The sequence below is a fragment of the Haematobia irritans genome, chromosome 1 (genome assembly GCF_050003625.1).
Source record: "Haematobia irritans isolate KBUSLIRL chromosome 1, ASM5000362v1, whole genome shotgun sequence".
NCBI lineage: Eukaryota > Metazoa > Arthropoda > Insecta > Diptera > Muscidae > Haematobia > Haematobia irritans.
In genome coordinates, this window is record NC_134397.1 from 229,275,843 (window position 1) to 229,297,359 (window position 21,517).

The following is a 21,517-nucleotide window of genomic DNA, read 5'->3' on the forward strand; positions in this document are numbered from 1 at the left end:
AGTAGTTGTTATTGATGTAGGTCGGATGGTATTGCAAATGGGCCATATCGGTCCACTTTTACGTATAGCCCCCATATAAACGGTCCCCAAAATTTGGCTTGCGAGGCCTCTAAGAGAAGCAAATTTCATCCGATCCGGCTGAAATTTGGTACATGGTGTTAGTATATGGCCTCTAAAAACCACGCAAAAATTGGTCCACATCGGTCCATAATTATATATAGCCCCCATATAAACCGATCCACCGATTTGGCTTGCGAGGCCCTTAAGAGAAGCAAATTTCATCCGATCCGGCTGAAATTTGCTACATGGTGTCAGTATATGGTCTTTAACAACCATGCAAAAATTGGTCCACATCGGTCCATAATTATATATAGGCCCCATATAAACCGATCCCCCGATTTGGCTTGCGAGGCCTCTAGGAGAAGCAAATTTCATCCGATCCGGCTGAAATTTGGTACATGGTGTAACTATATGGTCTCTAACAACCATGCAAAAATTGGTCAACATCGGTTCATAATTATATATAGCCCCCATATAAACCGATCACCAGATTTGACCTCCGGAACCTCTTGGAAGACTAAAATTCATCTGATTCAGTTCAAATTTGGTACGTGGTGTTAATATATGGCCTCAAACTCCCATGCAAAAATTGGTCGATATCGGTCCATAATTATATAGGCCCCATATAAACCGTTCCCCAGATTTGACCTCCAGAGCCCCTTGGAAGAGCAAAAATTTTCCCATTCGGTTGGAATTTGGTACGTGATGTTAGTATATGGTATCCAACAACCATGCAGGAATTGGTTCCTATTAGTCCATTATTATATATAGCTTCCATATAAACCGATCCCCAGATTTGACCTCCGGTGCCTTTTGGAGAAGCAAAATTCATTCGATCTGCTTGAAATTTGGTACGTGGTGGTAGTATATGATATTTAACAACCATGCCAAAAGTGGTCCATATCAGTCCATAATCGTACATAGCCCCATATAAACCGATCCCGAGATTTAGTTTTTTTTTTAACTAGGTCCATATCGGTCTATAGTTATATATGGCCCTCAGATAAATCGATCCCCAATCACACAAAAATTGGTCCATATCAAGTTCATAATTGTATATAGCCCCCATATAAGCGACCCCCATATTTCAATTCTGGCTCTCTACGTACAAAAAGTCCATATCGATTCGTAATTATTTGTAGACTTAACTATACATAACTTTTTTGTCTAGAAAACGATGTTAAGAAGTTTTAAGATACCACAACCCAAGTAATTCGATTGTGGATGATAGTCTTTCGTAGAAGTTTCTACGCAATCCATGGTGGTGGGTACATAAGATTCGGCCTGGCCGAACTTGCGGCCGTATATACTTGTTTTTCTATAAAACTTTAATTGCCAAAAAATGTTGACGAAAATTGTATTGGCTTCGAAATTTTTAATGGAATTTCGATTGTCCCTGGCATTTTTATAACAATTATTCCATTATTATTCAAATTTTCTATAAATATCCAGTTGTTATGAAAATTTTGTATAAAGATTCAATTGGCATCAATTATTTCGTGGAAATTCGATTATCACTGAAATTTTCTATAAAAATTCATTCGCCATTGAAATTTCCTATGGACAGCGATTATTAGCGAAAATTTCTCTATTCTCTGTTCTCTAAAATATAACATTCTTTTGTATAGTTTTTCACATATGACACTAACAGGTGGTATTAAAGGTTTTTCTTTTCGGCATTTATTGGCCAATTTACACCATAATTTACAGCTTAAACTTGTTTAGATCTGTACATCGAAAGATTAGAAATACTTTATTTACTCGCTTTCATAGGCCAGATAAAAGGCAATTAATTTTCCATTTTAAATACCTCTCGGATATGGGCAATCCCCTGATTCTTTAGACACACTATAATATTGCGATGGGCTATAGCATTTGAAAGACAATTTAAGCCATGTGCTTCATTGCGGTTTTGTGCAAATAATCATAAAATATAAGTTGTTTATCTATGACTAGCATAGTTTTATAATTAAGTCATAAAATAGGGTTAAATTAGGATTATTGTTATTAACACTATCCACACACACACGTACAGAGGAGACTTGGTATCATTGACCATTTTGAAAAACCAGGGTCTTGTCCTAGGCATTGGTCATGAGGCTGCTGCGGATGATGATGGTGATGCCATGGTTGCAGTATATAATTTGAAAAACGTTTGCCCTGCACGCATATGTTCGAGTATATATTGGCCAAGAAGCTTGGCTGTATGATTGGATTATGACCAATTTTCTAGCAAGTCCTTCCAAAAACCCTAGAAGAAAATCTAAGCAAAAACTTTTTTGTCTATTTTAAATTCCTTTGTTATTGCCTTATAGCTGGTTGTTTGTTGTATTACCTCTGCTGTGATTATTGTTATTATTGTTTTGTTGAGGCTTTGTGCTGATTTTTCCAACATATTTTTTAAAGATCCCATTTTTCTTAAATGTGCAGATATTCTGTTTGTTTTTCTTTTTGGGGCTTTGAAAATCCCCTGCGGTGGAAAATCTTTGTGTGTTTTTGTTGTTTATTGTTACATTGGTTGGGTGATTGTTTGTTGAGCAAACAATAAAAAACTCAAAGGGATGGGAATATAGTGATCTTTTTTATATGCGGTCGAACGAACAAGTGTAAAGTTGGCTTTGTTTAAGAGATGTTTTCACTTGAAGCTATAATATTCTCGGCTTCATCATACATTAACCCAACAAGAAATGTAAAAGGTTTTAAAATTCATCGAATAATTAAAATAAATAATTTATATAATATTTTTTAATTTAAATTATTTTATTTTATTCAGTTTTATGGTATTTTAATTTATTACTTTTGTTTTGTTTTATTATTATTATTTTTTTTAATTTATTATTATTTATTATTTTTTTTATTTTTTTAATTTTTATTGTTTTTATTTTTTGTTGTAATAAACATTTTATTGCAATAAAAATGTATACAATAATTCCACAAAACATTAATATTGCTTGTCTGAAGGAAGAAGTTTTTCAGTTTAATTCAACAAGTAACAGATTTCAAATTTAAGAAAATTTATATATTAATGAGAGTTAATATATAAATTTTCTTAAATATGAAATCTGTTACTTGTTATTTATTATTTAGTTTTATATTATATTATATTATTTTATTTATTTTATTTTATTTTATTTTATTTTATTTTATTTTATTTTATTTTATTTTATTTTATTTTACTTTATTTTATTTTATTTTATTTTATTTTATTTATTTTATTTTATTTTGTTTTATTTTATTTTATTTTATTTTATTTTATTTTATTTTATTTTATTTTTTATTATTTTATTTTTTATTATTTTATTTTGTTTTATTTTATTTTATTTTATCTTAATTTTATTAATTGAATATGACTAATTGTATATTTTTACTAATTTTTATTTTAATATAATATTTTTGTTTTATTTTTTTTATTTGATTTTATTTTGTTTTATTCAATTTTTTTTATTGTTAGCTTTTATTATTTATTACAATAAAAATGTATACAACAAACCCCCAATGATTTAATATTGCTTGTCTGTAGGAAGAAGTTTATCATTCTTATTTAACAAGTAACAGATTTAGAATTTAAAAAGAAAATTTATATATTTACTCATTCGTTCTTATTTAGTTTTAAATTATGTATTTTATTTTATTTTATAATTATTTTATTTTACTTTATATTTACCATATTTATTTTATATTATTTTATTTTATTTTTCTTTATTTTATTTTAAGCTTTTACAATAAAAAATGGATACAATAAATCCCTCATTAATATTGCTTGTATTCAGAAGAAGTTTTTCATTTCTATATAACAAATAACAGGTTTCCAATTTAAAAAGAAATTTATATAGTAAATCATTCATTCTTATTTAGTTTTAGTTTTTTTTTTGTTTTAAATATTTTATTTTATTTTGTTGTATTTTAATTTAATATCTTTGTTTTTGATTTTATTATTTTATTTTATATTTATTCCTTTTTTATTTTATTTTGTTTTATTTATATTTTTATTGTTAGCCTTTATCATACAACAAAACGCCAAAACATTAATATTTCTTGTCTGCAGAAAGAAGTTTATCAATTTTTTTTGAACAAATAACAGATTTCAAATTTAAAAAGAAAATTATTTTAATCTATAATTATTTTATTTTTATACCCTCCACCATAGGATGGGGGTATATTAACTTCATTCATTCCATTTGTAACACATCGAAATATTGCTCTAAGACCCCATAAAGTATATATATTGTGGGTCGTGGTGAAATTCTGAGTCGATCTGAGCATGTCCGTCCGTCCGTCCGTCTGTTGAAATCACGCTAACTTCCGAACGAAACAAGCTATCGACTTGATACTTGGCACAAGTAGTTGTTATTAATGTAGGTCGGATGCTGTTGCAGATGGGCCATATCGGTTCACTTTTACGTATAGCCCCCATATAAACGGACCCCCAAATTTGGCTTGAGGGGACTCTAAGAGAAGCAAATTTCATCCGATCCAGCTGAAATTTGGTACATGGTGTCAGCATATGATCTCTAAGAACCATGCAAAAATTGGTCCACATCGGACCATAATTGTATATAGACCCCATATAAACCGATCCCCCGATTTGCCTTGCGGAGCCTCTAAGAGAAGCAAATATCATCCGATCCGGCTGAAATTTGGTACATGGTGTAAGTATATGGTCTCTAACAACTATGCAAAAATTGGTCCATATCGGTCAATAATTATATATAGCCCCCATCTAAACCGATCACCAGATTTGACATCCGGAGCCCCTTGGAAGAGCAAAATTCATCCGATTCAGTTGAAATTTGTTAAGTGGTGGTAATATATGGCCTCAAACGCCCATGCAAAAATTGGTCGAAATCGGTCCATAATTATATATAGCCCCCATATAAACTGATCCCCAGATATGACCGCCGGAGCCTCTTGGAAGAGCAAAATTCATCCGATTCGGTTGAAATTTGGTACGTGGTGTTAATATATGGCCTCAAACACTCATGCAAAAATTGGTCGAAATCGGTCCATAATTATATATAGCCCCCATATAAACCTATCCCCAGATTTGTCCTCCGGTGCCTTTTGGAGAAGCAAAATTCATCCGATCTGGTTGAAATTTGGTACGTGGTGGTAGTATACGATATTTAACAGCCATGCAAAAAGTGGTCCATATCAGTCCATAATCATATATAAACCGATCCCCAGATTTGGTTTTGGAGCCTCTTAGAGGAGCAAATTTCATCCGAGTCAGTTGAAATTTGGTACATTGTGCTATTATATGGCCGTTAAAAAACATACCCAACTAGGTTCATATCGGTCCATAGTTATATATAGCCATCAGATAAATCGATCCCCAATCACAAAAAATTGGTCCATATCAAGTTCATAATTGTATATAGCCCGCATATAAGCGACCTCCATATTTCAATTCTGTCTCTCTACCACGTATGGACTAGCTCACAATTTAGAAAACGATGTTAAGAAGTTTTAAGATACCACAACCCAAGTAATTCAATTGTGGATGACAGTCTTTCTTAAAAGTTTCTACGCAATCCATGGTGTAGGGTAAATAAGATTCGGCCTGGCCGAACTTACGGCCGTATATACTTGTTCTTTATAATTATTTATTTAATTTTTTGATTTGATTTTATTCCCGCAATAATATTGTTTAACTGCAGGAAAACGTTTTTCATATTTATATAAGAAATAATAGATTTCCAATTATTTCTTATCATACAACAAAACATAAATATTTCTTGTCTGCAAGAAGTTTTTTTTTATAATTATTTATTTGTTTAATTTTTTTATTTTATTTTTAGCTTTTACAATAAAAATGTATACAATAAATCCCGCACTAATAGTGCTTAACTGCAGGAAGATGTTTTTCATTTTTATATAAGAAATAATAGATGTCCAATTAAAAACAAAAAACTTTTTTTAGTATATAAATTGTTTCATTCTTACTTAGTTTTATTTTATTTTAGTTTTGTTTAACTTGATTTGATTCGTTTTGACGTTATTTTATTTTATTTTACTCTATTCTATTTTATTTTATTCTATATTATTCTCTATTATTTTATTTTGTTTTATTTTTTTATTCTTTTTATACCCACCACCATAGAATGGTGACGGGGGTATAATAAGTTTGTCATTCCGTTTGTAACACATCGAAATATCGATTTCCGACTATATATATTCTTGATCAGGGAGAAATTCTTGATTTTTATTCAATTTACCTGAAATTGGAAATCTAGAGGTATTGTAGGACCACAAATACGTGTGCCAAAAATTGTGAGTATCGGTCCATGTTTTGGTATGGACCCCATATAAAACGACCTCCCGATTTGGGGTTTTGGGCTTATAGAAACCGTAGTTTTTATCCAATTTGTCTGAAATTGGAAATCTAAACGTATTTTCGGGTCATAAAGAGGTGTGCCGATAACGGTGAGTATCGGTCCATATTTTAGTATAGCACCCATAAGAACGATCTCCCGATTTAACTCCTTGGGTTTCTAGAAACCGTAGTTTTTATCTGATTTGCCTGAAATTGTAAATATTCTGGTATTTTAGGCTCACAAAAACGTGTATCGGATTAAGTTTTTATCGGTCCATTTGGTAATGCCTCCATATAGACCGACTTCACTTCTTGAGGGTGTAGAGGGCGCACTTATCATGAAAATTGCTTGAAACTCAATGTAAAATTTCCAGATTTTACTTCTACAGATTTAAGATTTCAAATCAAGACGTTATTTTATAATTTTCTTGCACACTTACAAGAGATGCTAATGATTCCTCTAAAACTCAAACAAAAATGGTTCTTATAAATCCAGAATCTGATATAGTCCTCATAGGTGAAATCTTTAAATTTATCTTCGGGAAGTGTCCTCAAATCCTCAAGCCCAACCTGAAATTTCAAAGGAATCCCTAATATTTGGTTCATGGTGGTGGGTATTTAAGATTCGGCTCGGCCGAACTTAGTGCTGTATATACTTGTTTATTTTATTTTATTTTATTTTATTCAATTTTATTTATTTTTATTCTTTTTTATTTTATTCTATTCTATTTTTTAATTTGATTATTTGAATATATTTCATTAAAGCACGAATGTTTGCTGGGTAGCTATATTGTGTCAGCATTGCCTGAGCACCACACAATCCGAATTAACTTCCTTAAAATAATGGTTTTATTTGATTTTCTTCTCGTTTTTTTTTTGGGATTTTGTTTTTACTTCTTTGTGATACAAAACAAATATGTTTTTAGTTTGATAGCAAGGCGGGTTTTTGATGTAACTCAGAAGAGACTGCGTGTGTTCTTGTCTTACTTTGCTTGTACTGACGCTTGGTGCAATCAAATTTAATATATTTTCTATGACGTTACATTCGTAGTGGAATTTTCGATATGTAGCCATGCATTTCTGGGTATCTCTTCTTCCTATTTAAACAAATATTTAAGTAGCAATTCTTTTATTTTTTCTTCACTCCCATGTCTTTCTATTGCCTCCAAATAGCCGCATAGTTACTCTATCCTTGGTCCGCTTGATTAAGATAATTTGTTTATCGAACTCTGTAAGAGGGCTCTTATGAAGTTCTTTTCGTTTTTGGGAGGGATAATCTGAAGCGAAGCATTTTGGCGAAGGCTTGACTAGCTGTCTAAAGGTGGGCTGATGGTGGTAGTTTTGATGATGGTAGGAAGTAGTACTACTTCTCTACACTTTGGCTATGTGTGGTAATCAAGTGGTTGCCATATCGCCATACCTCACGCAATATACAACCACGGGTCCTACAGTTCTACATGGTTGGTCAAACAGTTACCATTTTATAGCCTTAGGTGAGATGTGCCGAACAATGTTGTGCTTGTATTTTTTTTTTTATTTTCGTTTGTCTTATGCTGTGATTTGGAGGTCTTTGTATTTTAAAGTCTTCAGTAGTTTATTTTTTTTTCTTATTAGATGATATAAATTTAAATGGATTTTAATGTTTAAGCTATTCGGGAGGTGGATATTTTAATGTTGTCTTAGATTACACGTAACCTACCTTGTTCAGTTGTAGCTTATTGTGATGATATGACTGGGTGCTCTCTGCGTGATGTTCCAACAAAAAAACTGCGTTATACTAAAGTGTTCTGTAAAATTAGAAGACGAAAAAAAATCGATAAATACTAAGGAAAATTCAAGATTAATCAATCATTGTTAATATTTATAAAGAGCATAGTTTGTATGTAGTTTTTTTTTTGTTCTTCTTTGCAAGGGGATTTCGTAGTTTAATGAAATCGAATACATTGAAATTAATGGTTAACAATTTATTTTTGTTATCAAAATTGGTTTCAGGCACCTAGGAAGTTTGATAGGGAAATATGTTATAAGAACTTTTTTTTTTTGTTTATTTCACTTAATATCAATAAAATTTAACTAATGACAGGTCTTTAGGATGATCTGTTAATGGAATTTTAAATGGTTGTTTATTGCTGAAAAACAAAATGATCAGAAGGTGGCTTATAAATCAAGTTTGTTTTCTAAGTCTTTCGTTTGCAAGACATACAGTCGACTCCGCTTTAGCGCAATGCGCTTTACTGAAAAACCTCGGATAACTGAAATCGATCGCATTCCCCAGTTGTTTTTTCTATCCATTTCATTTAAATTACTCCGCTTTAGTGAAACTCCGCTTAACTGAAAAAATCGGATTACTGAAAAGTTTTTTGTGTTCAAATGAGTTTCGTCACATTAGTATGACTTCGCTTTACTGAAAATGCCACATTCTCGCTATTGAGAGAGAGTACATTTTCTTCTCCGTATTGAGAACGCTTTATTTCAAGTGAAGATGGCACTTTCAAAACAGTTTAAATCACTCTGTAAATAAAATCAACTGAAAGGTAAAATTGTAGATGGCACACACACGGAATCAAACACCTTGTTTTTATTATTTTATGTACATAGCATTGGTCATAAGTTCGGTTAACTGAAATTGAGTGGATTTTTTTCCAGTTATACGGAGTCCGCTTTACTGAAACTTTTTCAGTTATCCGAAGTTCGCATTACTGGAAGTTTTTTTCAGTTATCCGTAGTCCGCTTTAGCAAAAACTTCGGATAACTGAAATTAAATGGCTGCATTTTTAACGTTTCAGTAAAGCGGAGTCGACTGTACAATATAAATTGCAAGGAGATAGCAAATATGGTGAATTTGTTTTTTTATGCGAGTATAACGAAAATGATGAAAAGCCACAGTGGTGCAATGGCTGACATGTCCGCCATGCTTACAAAGGATCAACAACCAAAAAGCCAGAGAGATTTTCCATGTGTATGGAAGTTTCTCTAAGTGATTTCATCTCAATATGAAACGCTATTCGGACTTAGCTATAAGAAGCAGGTACAAGAGACCTCCGTTGAGCTGAACTTAGCGTGGCGCAACATTAACCCTTTCACTACCGAAATAAATCTAATGTTAAAAACTTTCATTTTTCTACTGTTTTTACATGGACTAGCAGAACAGAACATGTAACAGGTTGGCTGATAGGTCCCCGGTCTAACAAAGAAAAAACACATTTTTTTTATCAAAATTCGGTTTTATTATTCAACATAGTTCCCTTCAAGAGCGATACAACGATTATAACGACCTTCCAATTTTTTGATACAATTTTGGTAGTACTCCTTCGGTTTTGCCTCAAAATAGTCCTCAGATTCGGCGATCACCTCTTCATTGCAGGAAAATTTTTTCCCTGCGAGCATCCTTTTGAGGTCTGAGAACAAGAAAAAGTCGCTGGGGGCCAGATCTGGAGAATACGGTGGGTGGGGAAGCAATTCGAAGCCCAATTCATGAATTTTTGCCATCGTTCTCAATGACTTGTAGCACGGTGCGTTGTCTTGGTGAAACAACACTTTTTTCTTATTCATATGGGGCCGTTTTTCCGCGATTTCGACCTTCAAACGCTCAATTAACGCCATATAATAGTCACTGTTGATGGTTTTTCCCTTCTCAAGATAATCGATAGAAATTATTCCATGCGCATCCCAAAAAACAGAGGCCATTACTTTGCCAGCGGACTTTTGAGTCTTTCCACGCTTCGGAGACGGTTCACCGGTCGCTGTCCACTCAGCCGAGGACTGCGTTCACCGTCCTCCGTGCTCATTTCACCACGCTTGAATTTTGCATACCAATTAATTATTGTTGATTTCCCTGGGGCAGAGTCCGGAAACTCATTATCAAGCCAGGTTTTTGCTTCCACCGTATCGTTTCCCTTCAGAAAGCAGTATTTTATCAAAACACGAAATTCCTTTTGATCCATTTTTTTCACAATAACAAAAGTTGCTTCACAAAAGACACTCTATCTCACAAACTAATTGACTTACATACGTCAAATTTTGACACGATACTAGCGACGCCATCTATGTGTCAGACCGGGGACTTATCAGCCAACCTGTTAGAACAAAAATTTTAATTTTGAGGACCTACCTCAATTACTTCATGAGCTAAATGAGTTTGTTCTGAAAATTTGATTCTTGAATTGTGACCAAATGACCTTACAAAAATAAGTGCTATTTGGCCTGTAATATCTTTCGAAGTGTTCGAAGACAAAATACAAAAAAGAACCCGAAAAATATAAGCTATAGTTATTGTATGAATGTACATTTATTAGAGTCATATACTAGAAAAATGGTCTCAAAATGTTGTATTTTTCGTTTATTGATAAAAAAGTTTATAAAAATGAATTTTAGTGCTCACCACTATGGAAAATATTAATAGCTTAGTTAGATTAAAGCTTCTACTTTAAAATAATATTGACAAATAAATCGAAACTTAGTGGGGAAATAGAGTTTCGTGTGGTTTTCAAATGTCCTCCTAAGTGGACATCGGTAGTCAAAGGGTTAATTGATAACAGCCACCACTCGTGGTATCACAATGAATGGCCAAGCAAAAAAAGCGTCGCCAAAAAAATAATGAAAATGTTCTTTTTGCATCCGGAAGTGGTGCAAAATTGTCGCAGAAGCGATGAATTTAACATGGGCTTGTTCTAGGACGGAATTTGCATCACTTCTTTAGGTGTGATCCGTTTTCAATGTTTTGGATGTAAATTAAAAAATTCTGTGATATTTTGTCAAATAAATAATTTTTATAATTTTTAATGGATTCTAACGCTTGTCTGAAACATTTGACCCCAAATATTTTCAAAAATTCAAAATTTTTTTCAGATTGGATTTAGAATTTTTTTTTCAACAAAATTTTAATGATTTGTACCTTTTTATGAATTCTTACTCTGTTTTTAATCTATTTGAAACAAAAAAAGTGAAAATTACCCATTAAGTATGGGTAGTTAAAATAAAGAACATCATTGGGAGTGCATCCTCTGGAAGTGCTTTTAAAGTAGTGCCTTTAGAAGAACTTCCAAATTTTTTTCCTGGTAGTCTATGTGAGCCTATAATAAAGAGCTTCTACTAAATCTAAACCAACCTAACGATGAAAATGGGGATTAAGTGTCGAATGGATCACGTCAGTCCGTCTGTCTCACGGCTTTGTACAATAATTTTCAAAGGATTTAGCCAATGGACTTTGGAAATTTGGAATAGTGTACTATTTAATGATTGGGTTAATAACATACGACTTTGTTTATTTTAATCCAATATTAATCGATTACAAAAGTAATCGATTTTAACTATAAATAATATTGCTAACAAGTTGAGAAACTAATGAGAAACTCAATTGGCTAACCAAAGAGAATCTCCAGTTTGTGTCTTAAGTCTTTAGTTTCCATTTTCGATATGAAATGGAAATAAAGAAGGCATATGCCTTCTCAAATTTATTTTTAAAGAAAACATTACTCAGTCCACATGGCTACAGAAATACAAAAACAAATTTCGTATGATAAAAAATATGTCATGGTTAATTTATTGCATTTTTTTGCATAAGGTTCTCAGTAGATTAATTGAGGAAAAGGTTCTTTTTGTCTCTCTCCTTTTCTCTTCCGAATAACCATAACCTTTATAATAAATATCTACAGAATAAATTATGAAGGGCATTCAACTTCCGTATTGGACAAATATGTTTGTGGTTACCATGATCAAATGACATTACAAAAAATAGAAAAAAAATGGCAAAACAGCAAAAACTTATGTTTAGCTTTTTATCTCTAAAACCCGCATGAAAGTTGATAAAAAAAGTAGCAATATTCCATTGCTTGGTGGTATGTGTTTCATTGAAGAATTTTCAGAAATAAAAAAAAAAACTATATTTTTTTTAGAAGGGTGGGGGTTATGTGACGACTGCGGTTTAACTTTAATCACATGTAGTAGTGCTTAGAGATATCTTATATTTAAAATTTACCACATATCCGTCCCATGTGATGTTTTTTGAGTTTGGCTAATGTTGATGTCGTTTTATTTATTATTTTTTTGCTTTGTTATTATTAATGAGGTGAATGTAATACAAAAAAAAAACGAAAAACTTTAGCCAACTGTTGGAACAAATGAACCTTTTGTTCCAACATTGGGGTACACTGTATTATGATCAGAATAGGAGTTTTTTTTTCATCTACCAAAAAAACATAATCATACATAAATGTACCGTTCCTTTGTATTTGTTCTATCTTAAAAGTTCTTAAACATTATAAATAATATCAGATGGTTGTGAAGCAAAAAATTTAAGAATACGCGACAGGCACAGTGGAAGCTAAGGTTCTAAAATTCAAATCAAAAATAATAACAAAATTAGAAATTAAGTTTAAACATTAGTTTACAATAATTAAATATTAAATTAGAATTACAATTAATACCAAAACTTAATTTTACTTTAGGCCATTTTAAAGAAAATATATATTTATTTTGTGCACTTAGAAAAAAAGTTTATATGGATTAAAATTAAATAAAAATTTGCGGCTTCTTTCAAATAAATAAATTTTTTAGGAAGCTCCCTAGCTTTAAATCTACACAGAAAAACATTTCACGAAACATTTTGCAATTAACAGGTTGGCTGATAAGTCCCCGTTCTAACAAAGAAAAACACATTTTTTTTGTCAAAATTCGTTTTCATTATTCAACATAGTTCCCTTCAAGAGCGATACAACGATTATAACGACCTTCCAATTTTTTCATACCATTTTGGTAGTACTCCTTCGGTTTTGCCTCAAAATCGGCCTTAGTTTCGGCGATCACCTCTTCATTGCAGCCAAATTTTTTCCCTGCGAGCATCCTTTTGAGGTCTGAGAACAAGAAAAAGTCGCTGGGGGCCATATCTGGTGAATACGGTGGGTGGGGAAGCAATTCGAAGCCCAATTCATAAATTGTTGCCATCGTTCTTAATGACTTGTGGCACGGTGCGTTGTCCTGGTGGAACAACACTTTTTTCTTCTTCATATGGGGCCGTTTTGCCTCGTTTTCGACCTTCAAACGCTCCAATAACGCCATATAATAGTCACTGTTGATGGTTTTTCCCTTCTCAAGGTAATCAATAAAAATTATTCCATGTGCATCCCAAAAAACAGAGGCCATTACTTTGCCAGCGGACTTTTGAGACTTTCCACGCTTCGGAGACGGTTCACCGGTCGCTGTTCACTCAGCCGACTGTCGATTGGACTCAGGAGTGTAGTGATGGAGCCATGTTTCATCCATTGTCACATATCGACGGTAAAACTCGGGTGTATTACGAGTTAACAGCTGCAAACATCGCTCAGAATCATCAACACGTTGTTGTTTTTGGTCAAATGTGAGCTCGCGCGGCACCCATTTTGCACAGAGCTTCCGCATATCCAAATATTGATGAATGATATGACCAACACGTTCCTTTGATATCTTTAAGGGTTCTGTTATCTCGATCAACTTCATTTCCATTTTTTCACAATAACAAAAGTTGCTTCACAAAAGACGCTCTCTCTCTCACAAACTAATTGACTTACAGACGTCAAATTTTGACGCGAATCATTTGAAGGTTGGTACTATATAAAAATAATATGTATTTAATACTAGCGACGCCATCTATGTGTCAGACCGGGGACTTATCAGTCAACCTGTTAAAATTTTAATTGAATTTTAAAAAATATTCAATTAGAAATTTAATTAATTCAATTTTTTTTTTTTTAATTGAAACAAAAATTAATCACAAAAATAGGGTAACCTTAGTTGAGTAAAAGCGAACCTTAAGTTTAGCTATGTTTAGTCCATATGTTACGTTACTAGATGCTGATTAAAATGTTAAGGGCCTATTGGTAGGTCCCTAAATTTTGTCACCTTGACCTTGCAAAAAAAAATTGAATTTGTTAAATATGTTCGGGGTGACCACCTTTAGAGATCAGCATGGGCTCGCGAAACATTTTTCGGTCTCGCAAAAAATTTTCGATCGCCAATTTTAGAGCATTGTTGCAAGTATTTTTCTGACTCTTGTCTCCAAATTGGGACGCTTTCATCCCCATAATCCCTCAAACTAAAATTCTTCACAAAGATCCCCAAATAAACTATTGACAAGTTTTTTATGAAAAAAAAAATCAGTAAAAATTTTACAATTTTAAAAATATAAAATATCGGTCCTTAAGGGAAGGGCAAAATCTTTGGATTCAATTAAACTTTTTCGGGTGTAGGCTCTATAAAATAAAAATTGGGAAACAAAATTTAATTTATCGAAGTTTCATTTTCTTGTTGCATTTCATAAAATAAATGTCAGATAAAAAATCCATATTATAAAAACAATTCCAAGTAAATTTTTTTTTAATTCCAACAAAAACATTAAACCAAGTAAGCAAAATCCTCAAAATAAGTCCTAGTCTATATTGAAAGTTTTTTATCCTTAATCCAACGATTCAATGCCTCAATTAATTTAAAGATTTTGTCTTAGAATCAAAAAAGCGTTTCTTTACTCTAAGGAAAATTTAACTTACTTCAATTGAAAGAGTTGTGTCCTAAATTTAATTAAAAACAGTTTTAAAGCAAAAATTATAAACTTTCCTTTAATTAAAATTAATTTTAAATAAATTTGTCCTTAATATTGTATAAATTGCGTATAACAAAATGTATACTAAAAAATATTTGCGTGATATTAAAGATTATGCAACTTAAATTTTAGGATGCGCAATTTACAAAATATTAAGGACAAATTTCTTTAAAATAATGACATTTTAATTAAAACAAAGTTTATAATCTTTACTTCAAATTTTTTTTTTTCATTAAATTTAGGACACAAATTTTGTAAATTTGCGTCCCTCCGTTAAAGTCGCATGTCTTTGAATTAAGGAAAATTTTCCTTAAAATAAAGAAACACATTTTTGATTTAACGAAATTATCCTTAAATTAACTGAAATATTGAATCTTTAGATTTAATATAAAAAAGCGTCAAATATAGGCTAAGACCTATTTTGAGAATTTCGCTTCTTTGGTTTAAAGTTTTTTTGGAATTAAGAAACAATGGGCTTGGAATTGTTTTTATAATATGGATTTTTTATCCGACATTTATTTTACGAAATGCAACAAGAAAATGAAACTTCGATAAATTAAATTTTGTTTCCAAATTTGGATTTTTAAACTGGCATTTGTTTGTACGTTATTATTAATATACCGCGTAAAGAAAGTGAAAATTCCATAAATGAGATCTAAATCCTAATTTTAGTTTTATTCATCCTAGATTTAAGGCCAAATAGGTCGCAAAAAATTTCTTAATTTTAAAGAAGCAGCATCTTTGGCTGGGAATCAATACCAAAATCCTTAAGATATGGTCAAAATCGTTGATCCATGTAAACTTTTTTTGAGTGTAGGTTGCATAGTCACATTAGATCAGTATTTTTTTCGTGTACATTTGAATTTTTTTGTTTAATCTGATTTGTAGTATATAAGCATCGGCCCTTCTTCATTGTTATTTGTTTCTATGTAAAATATTTACCCATCATACCACTGTCTTTCATTTCGAAAACCATGTTAAGTTAACAAGAACTTTTGAAACAAACTCCAGTGAAAGAACTTTATATTAAAAGAAAAACACAACAAAACAAAAACAATGCAGTTTTTTTATGGACTGCTTAGCCAGAAGATGTTGGTAGCATCGGCAACAACATCAGAAACTCTTAAGAAGAAAGGCAGAACACACGCCACATACCGAAATACGAAAAACATTGAACTTTAGCAGTGGCTATTTTCCTTCTGTATTTATGTGGCTTTCACTGTTACAAATGGCCTTTATAGCTTATATTTGTAACCATTATGAGATGAGTGCTTGTATTTGCCATCGTCCATACCCATTTGCTTGGTCTGCTAATCTTTTGTATTATGGGGATGTGTAGTTATGTTACTTGTGTTGTTGTGACCCTTATTAGCAAAAGGCCCCCAAAAGTTAATGTTGCCATTGCCCTTTCGATGGAAATTTTTTTTATTCTTTCATTAGCCTGAAACATGTGTTTTTCTCTGGTTATTCCAGAGTACGAAGAAGAAAAAGTTCTTTCTCCAGGTTGTAAATAAAATTTTTTATGTTTTCTTCTGAAAAAACATAACTGTTGAAAATTTCATTAAATGGCCTTGTAATTTAATATAATTTTTATTTCTCCCTCCAAATTTTTCACCCAGATTTAACCAGAATAGGATATTATTTTTATTGCTTGTATATTTGTATTTTATTATATAATCACTTGAAAATTACATAGAGGTTCTCTTTTCCGTAGTTTTACAAATTGGACATGAATTTAACATTAAGCGAGTAATTACTTATATGTATGTAAGTAAAAGAAATTCTCATGAACGGAAACATGGCATGAGTTAAAAGTAATTTGACATTAATGACCAGTAAATTGTAAATCTACTAAAATGTTATATCACGAAGAACTAAATAAAGTTCTGTAGACGATTTTAATTAACTATCTCAAAAGATAATATTAAGTTATCTTTTGAAATCTTCACCAAGAGTAGAATGGGGAGTAGAAAGTACAGCTCATATTATACGAGATGTGTAATATCCATTAGGAGTTTCTGTAAGATGTGGATCAAATTCAGAGCATGCCCGTCCTTTCTAACAATATTGAACATTATTCAATTTGAGCAGCCCTTGGTAAATTGTTTTGATTGGACTAAGGACACAATTTAGGATTTGCGAACATAAAACTGGGACACAAACCTTAACCATGTTCGCCCCTCATAAACGTGTTAACTTCAAGTAAGAAGAGTCGTTACAATAAAGTTTTGAAAAACGTTTCCTAACACAGAAAAAAATTGCACAAAATTTTTTCCAATTAAAATCTTAATTGAGTTTTAAACAATATTCAATTAAAAAGTTAATTAATTCAACCAATTTTTTAATTGAAACAAAAATCAATCACACAAAATAATAGTATCAATTGATTTTTTAATTGATTGTCAATTAGTTTTTTAATTGGTACTATCATTTCTGTGATTGAAGACATTTCAATTAAAAAATTAATTGGATAAATTAATTTCGTGATTGAATCAGAAAAAAAAAATTTTTGTGTGATATTGCATGATTTTTAGCTTTGGAATCAAGACACAAAAAATGCCGAATTTGTAGATGATTTAAAAAAAAATATAGAACATTTTTCTGAGTGGAAATTTCTATTATGTAAAGATACCTATCTCAAAGTCGAATCATCCAATTCTGAGTACAAAATGACTTCAATCAAAAGTATATCAAGTTTTAATCAAGTAAAACTCTTTTTTAAGAGATAGGCGTCTTCTATGCTACGGAAAAATGGCATTCGCATTTTAGAAGCATAAAATATTTGTGCTTACTTCAGTATTTTTTTCCAGTGTGCTATAATTCCCTTTACAATGTTAAATTAGATTGGGTAAAGCATGTGCGTTGCATATGGAATCACAAAGAAGATTTGAAAGTATTTTTAAAATAATCTTTTTAACAATAATGCTCCTTCAAAATCTCCCTTTGACTTGAGCGGGAAAACAGATATGGCTATTGTTTTTTTATCCCCTCTGAGTGTTTCAAAGCTTCTCTATGTGGTTTTACCGTAATGTGAAATGTCTTTCGGTCTCAGTAAAATTTTTATTTCTATTTTATTGCTATAGAAAATTTTGTCAAAATTTTATTGCTATAGAAAATTTTGTCAAAATTTTGTCAAAATTTTATAGCTATAGAAAATTTTGTCAAAATTTTATTTCTATAGAAAATTTTGTCAAAATTTTATTTCTATAGAAAATTTTGTCAAAATTTTATTTCAATAGAAAATTTTATTTCTATAGAAAATTTTGTCAAAAATTTATTTCCACAGAAAATTTTGTTAAAATTTTATTTCTATAGAATTTTTTTTTATTTCTATAGAAAATTTTGTCAAAATTTTATTTCTATAGAAAATTTTGTCAAAAATTTATTTCAATAGAAAATTTTGTCAAAATTTTATTTCAATAGAAAATTTTATTTCTATAGAAAATTTTGTCAAAATTTTATTTCTATAGAAAATTTTGTCAAAAATTTATTTCCACAGAAAATTTTGTTAAAATTTTATTTCTATAGAATTTTTTTCAAAATTTTTTTTCTTTAGAAAATTTTGTCAAAATTTTATTTCTATAGAAAATTTTGTCAAAAAATTTTTTCTATAAAAAATTTTGTCAAAATTTTATTTCTATAGAAAGTTTTGTCAAATTTTTATTTCAATAGAAAATTTTATTTCTATAGAAAATTTTGTCGAAATTTTGTCAAAAATTTATTTCTATAGAAAATATTGTCAAAATTTTATTTCTATAGAAATTTTTGTCAAAATTTTATTACTATAAAAAATGTTGACAAGATTTTATTTCTATAGAAAATTTTGTCTAAATTTTATTGCTATAGAAAATTTTGTCAAAATTTTATTTCTATAGAAAATTTTGTCAAAATTTTATTTCTATAGAAAATTTTGTCAAAATTTTATTTCTATAGAAAATTTTGTCAAAAATTAGTTCTATAGAAAATTTTGTCAAAATTTTATTACTATAGAAAATTTTGACAAGATTTTATTTCTATAGAAAATTTTGTATAAATTTTATTGCTATAGACAATTTTGTAAAATTTTATTTCTATGGAAAATTTTGTCAAAACTTTATTTCTATAGAAAATTTTGTCAAAATTTTATTACTATAGAAAATGTTGACAAGATTTTATTTCGATAGAAAATTTTGTCTAAATTTTATTGCTATAGAAAATTTTGTCAAAATTTTATTTCTATAGAAAATTTTGTATAAATTTTATTGCTATAGACAATTTTGTAAAATTTTATTTCTATGGAAAATTTTGTCAAAACTTTATTTCTATAGAAAATTTTGTCAAAATTTTATTACTATAGAAAATGTTGACAAGATTTTATTTCGATAGAAAATTTTGTCTAAATTTTATTGCTATAGAAAATTTTGTCAAAATTTTATTTTTATAGAAAATTTTGTCAAAATTTTATTTCTATAGAAAATTTTGTTATAATTTTATTTCAATAGAAAATTTTGTCAAAATTGTATTACTATGGAAAATTTTGCAAAATTTTATTACTATGGAACATTTTGTCAAAACATTATTACTATAGAAAATGTCAAATTTTTTTTCTATAGAAAATTTTGTCAAAATTTTATTACTATAGAAAATTTTGACAAGATTTTATTTCTATAGAAAATTTTGTATAAATTTTATTGCTATAGACAATTTTGACAAGATTTTATTTCGATAGAAAATTTTGTCTAAATTTTATTGCTATAGAAAATTTTGTCAAAATTTTAATTTTATAGAAAATTTTGTCAAAATTTTATTTCTATAGAAAATTTTGTCAAAAATTTATTTCTATAGAAAATTTTGTCAAAAATTTATTTCTATAAAAAATTTTGTCAAAATTTTATTTCTATAGAAAATTTTGTTAAAATTTTATTTCAATAGAAAATTTTGTCAAAATTTTATTACTATGGAAAATTTTGCAAAATTTTATTACTATGGAACATTTTGTCAAAACATTATTACTATAGAAAATGTCAAACATTTTTTTTCTATAGAAAAGTTTGTCAAAATTTTATTACTATAGAAAATTTTGACAAGATTTTATTTCTATAGAAAATTTTGTTTAAATTTTATTGCTATAGACAATTTTGACAAGATTTTATTTCGATAGAAAATTTTGTCTAAATTTTATTGCTATAGAAAATTTTGTCAAAATTTTATTTTTATAGAAAATTTTGTCAAAATTTTATTTCTATAGAAAATTTTGTCAAAAATTTACTTCTATAGAAAATTTTGTCAAAAATTTATTTCTATAAAAAATTTTGTCAAAATTTTATTTCTATAGAAAATTTTGTTAAAATTTTATTTCAATAGAAAATTTTGTCAAAATTTTATTACTATGGAACATTTTGTCAAAACATTATTACTATAGAAAATGTCAAAAATTTTTTTTTCTATAGAAAAGTTTGTCAAAATTTTATTGCTATAGAAAATTTTGTCAAAAAGTTATTTCTATAGAAAATGTTGTCAACAATTTATTTCTATTGCAAATTTTGTCAAAATTTTATTTCTATAAACAATTTTGTCAAAATTTTATTTCAATAGAAAATTTTGTCAAAGTTTTATTTCAATAGAAAATTTTGTCAAAATTTTATTTCAATAGAAAATTTTGTCAACATTTTTTTTTTCTAAAAAATATTTGCCAAAATTTTATTTAATTCATTAATAAATTTTGTCAAAATTTCATTTTTATAGAAAATTCGTCAAACTTTTATTTCTATAGATATTTATAGCAAAGTTTTATTTGTATATAAAATTTTTGCATAATTTTGTATCTATATAATTTTTTTAAGTTTATTTCTGTACAAAATTTTGGCAAAATATTGTTAAAACTTTATTTCTATAGAAAATTTTGTAAAAATTTTATTTCTATTGAAAATTTTGTCAACATTTTTTTGCTATAGAAAATATTTTTTGCTATTTGAAAATATTTTATTATTTATTTTATTTAAATTATTAAAAAATTTTGCCAACATTTCATTTCTATAGAAAATTTGTCAAACTTTTATTTCTATAGATAGTTATAGCAAGGTTTTAGTTGTATATAAAATTTTTGCACAATTTTGTATATATAAAAATGTTTTAAGTGTATTTCTGTACAACATTTTGGCAGAATATTGTTAAAACTTTATTTCTATAGAAAATTTTGTCAAAATTTTTTTTTCTATAGAAAATTTTGAAAGAAATACCGATTTGACGAAAATCGACCAAAATCAAATTCCATTTGGTTCGACCGTCGGACCAAATTTACAAATATATAATTCTTTTGGACCAATTTTAGTCCGATCGGACCAAAATGGCAATCCTGTGCATAATTCTCTCCAATTGTTCTAGTAAATTTTTCATATTACATATAATTCCCTTGTAGCTACAGGATTTTACGCCAGATAAGTTAACACTTAGCCATTCTATACTCTTTTGTTATTAGCTGAAACTTGGCTCAGATTTTGGTCTTTTCTTGTCAGTTTTACACTATAGAGACAAATTTTCTGATATGTATGTCCGATCTAAACCGAAAAAAGTTCGTAGTTAAACTAATGCTT

General features: G+C 29.3%; 2 protein-coding genes across 7 annotated transcripts in view; one reads left to right on the forward strand and one right to left on the reverse strand.

Moving 5' to 3' along the window:
- Nucleotides 1-21,517, forward strand: part of Atg16 (Autophagy-related 16) — a 553,304-nt gene that overhangs the window by 222,843 nt on the left and 308,944 nt on the right. The window lies entirely within an intron of this gene.
- Nucleotides 1-21,517, reverse strand: part of LOC142221448 (uncharacterized) — a 424,700-nt gene that overhangs the window by 184,504 nt on the left and 218,679 nt on the right. For all 3 annotated transcript variants that reach the window (XM_075291220.1, XM_075291268.1, XM_075291307.1), the window contains one exon: nt 8,073-8,160. The gene's annotated coding sequence lies outside the window, so the exon portion shown is untranslated. The remainder of the gene's footprint in view (nt 1-8,072; nt 8,161-21,517) is intronic.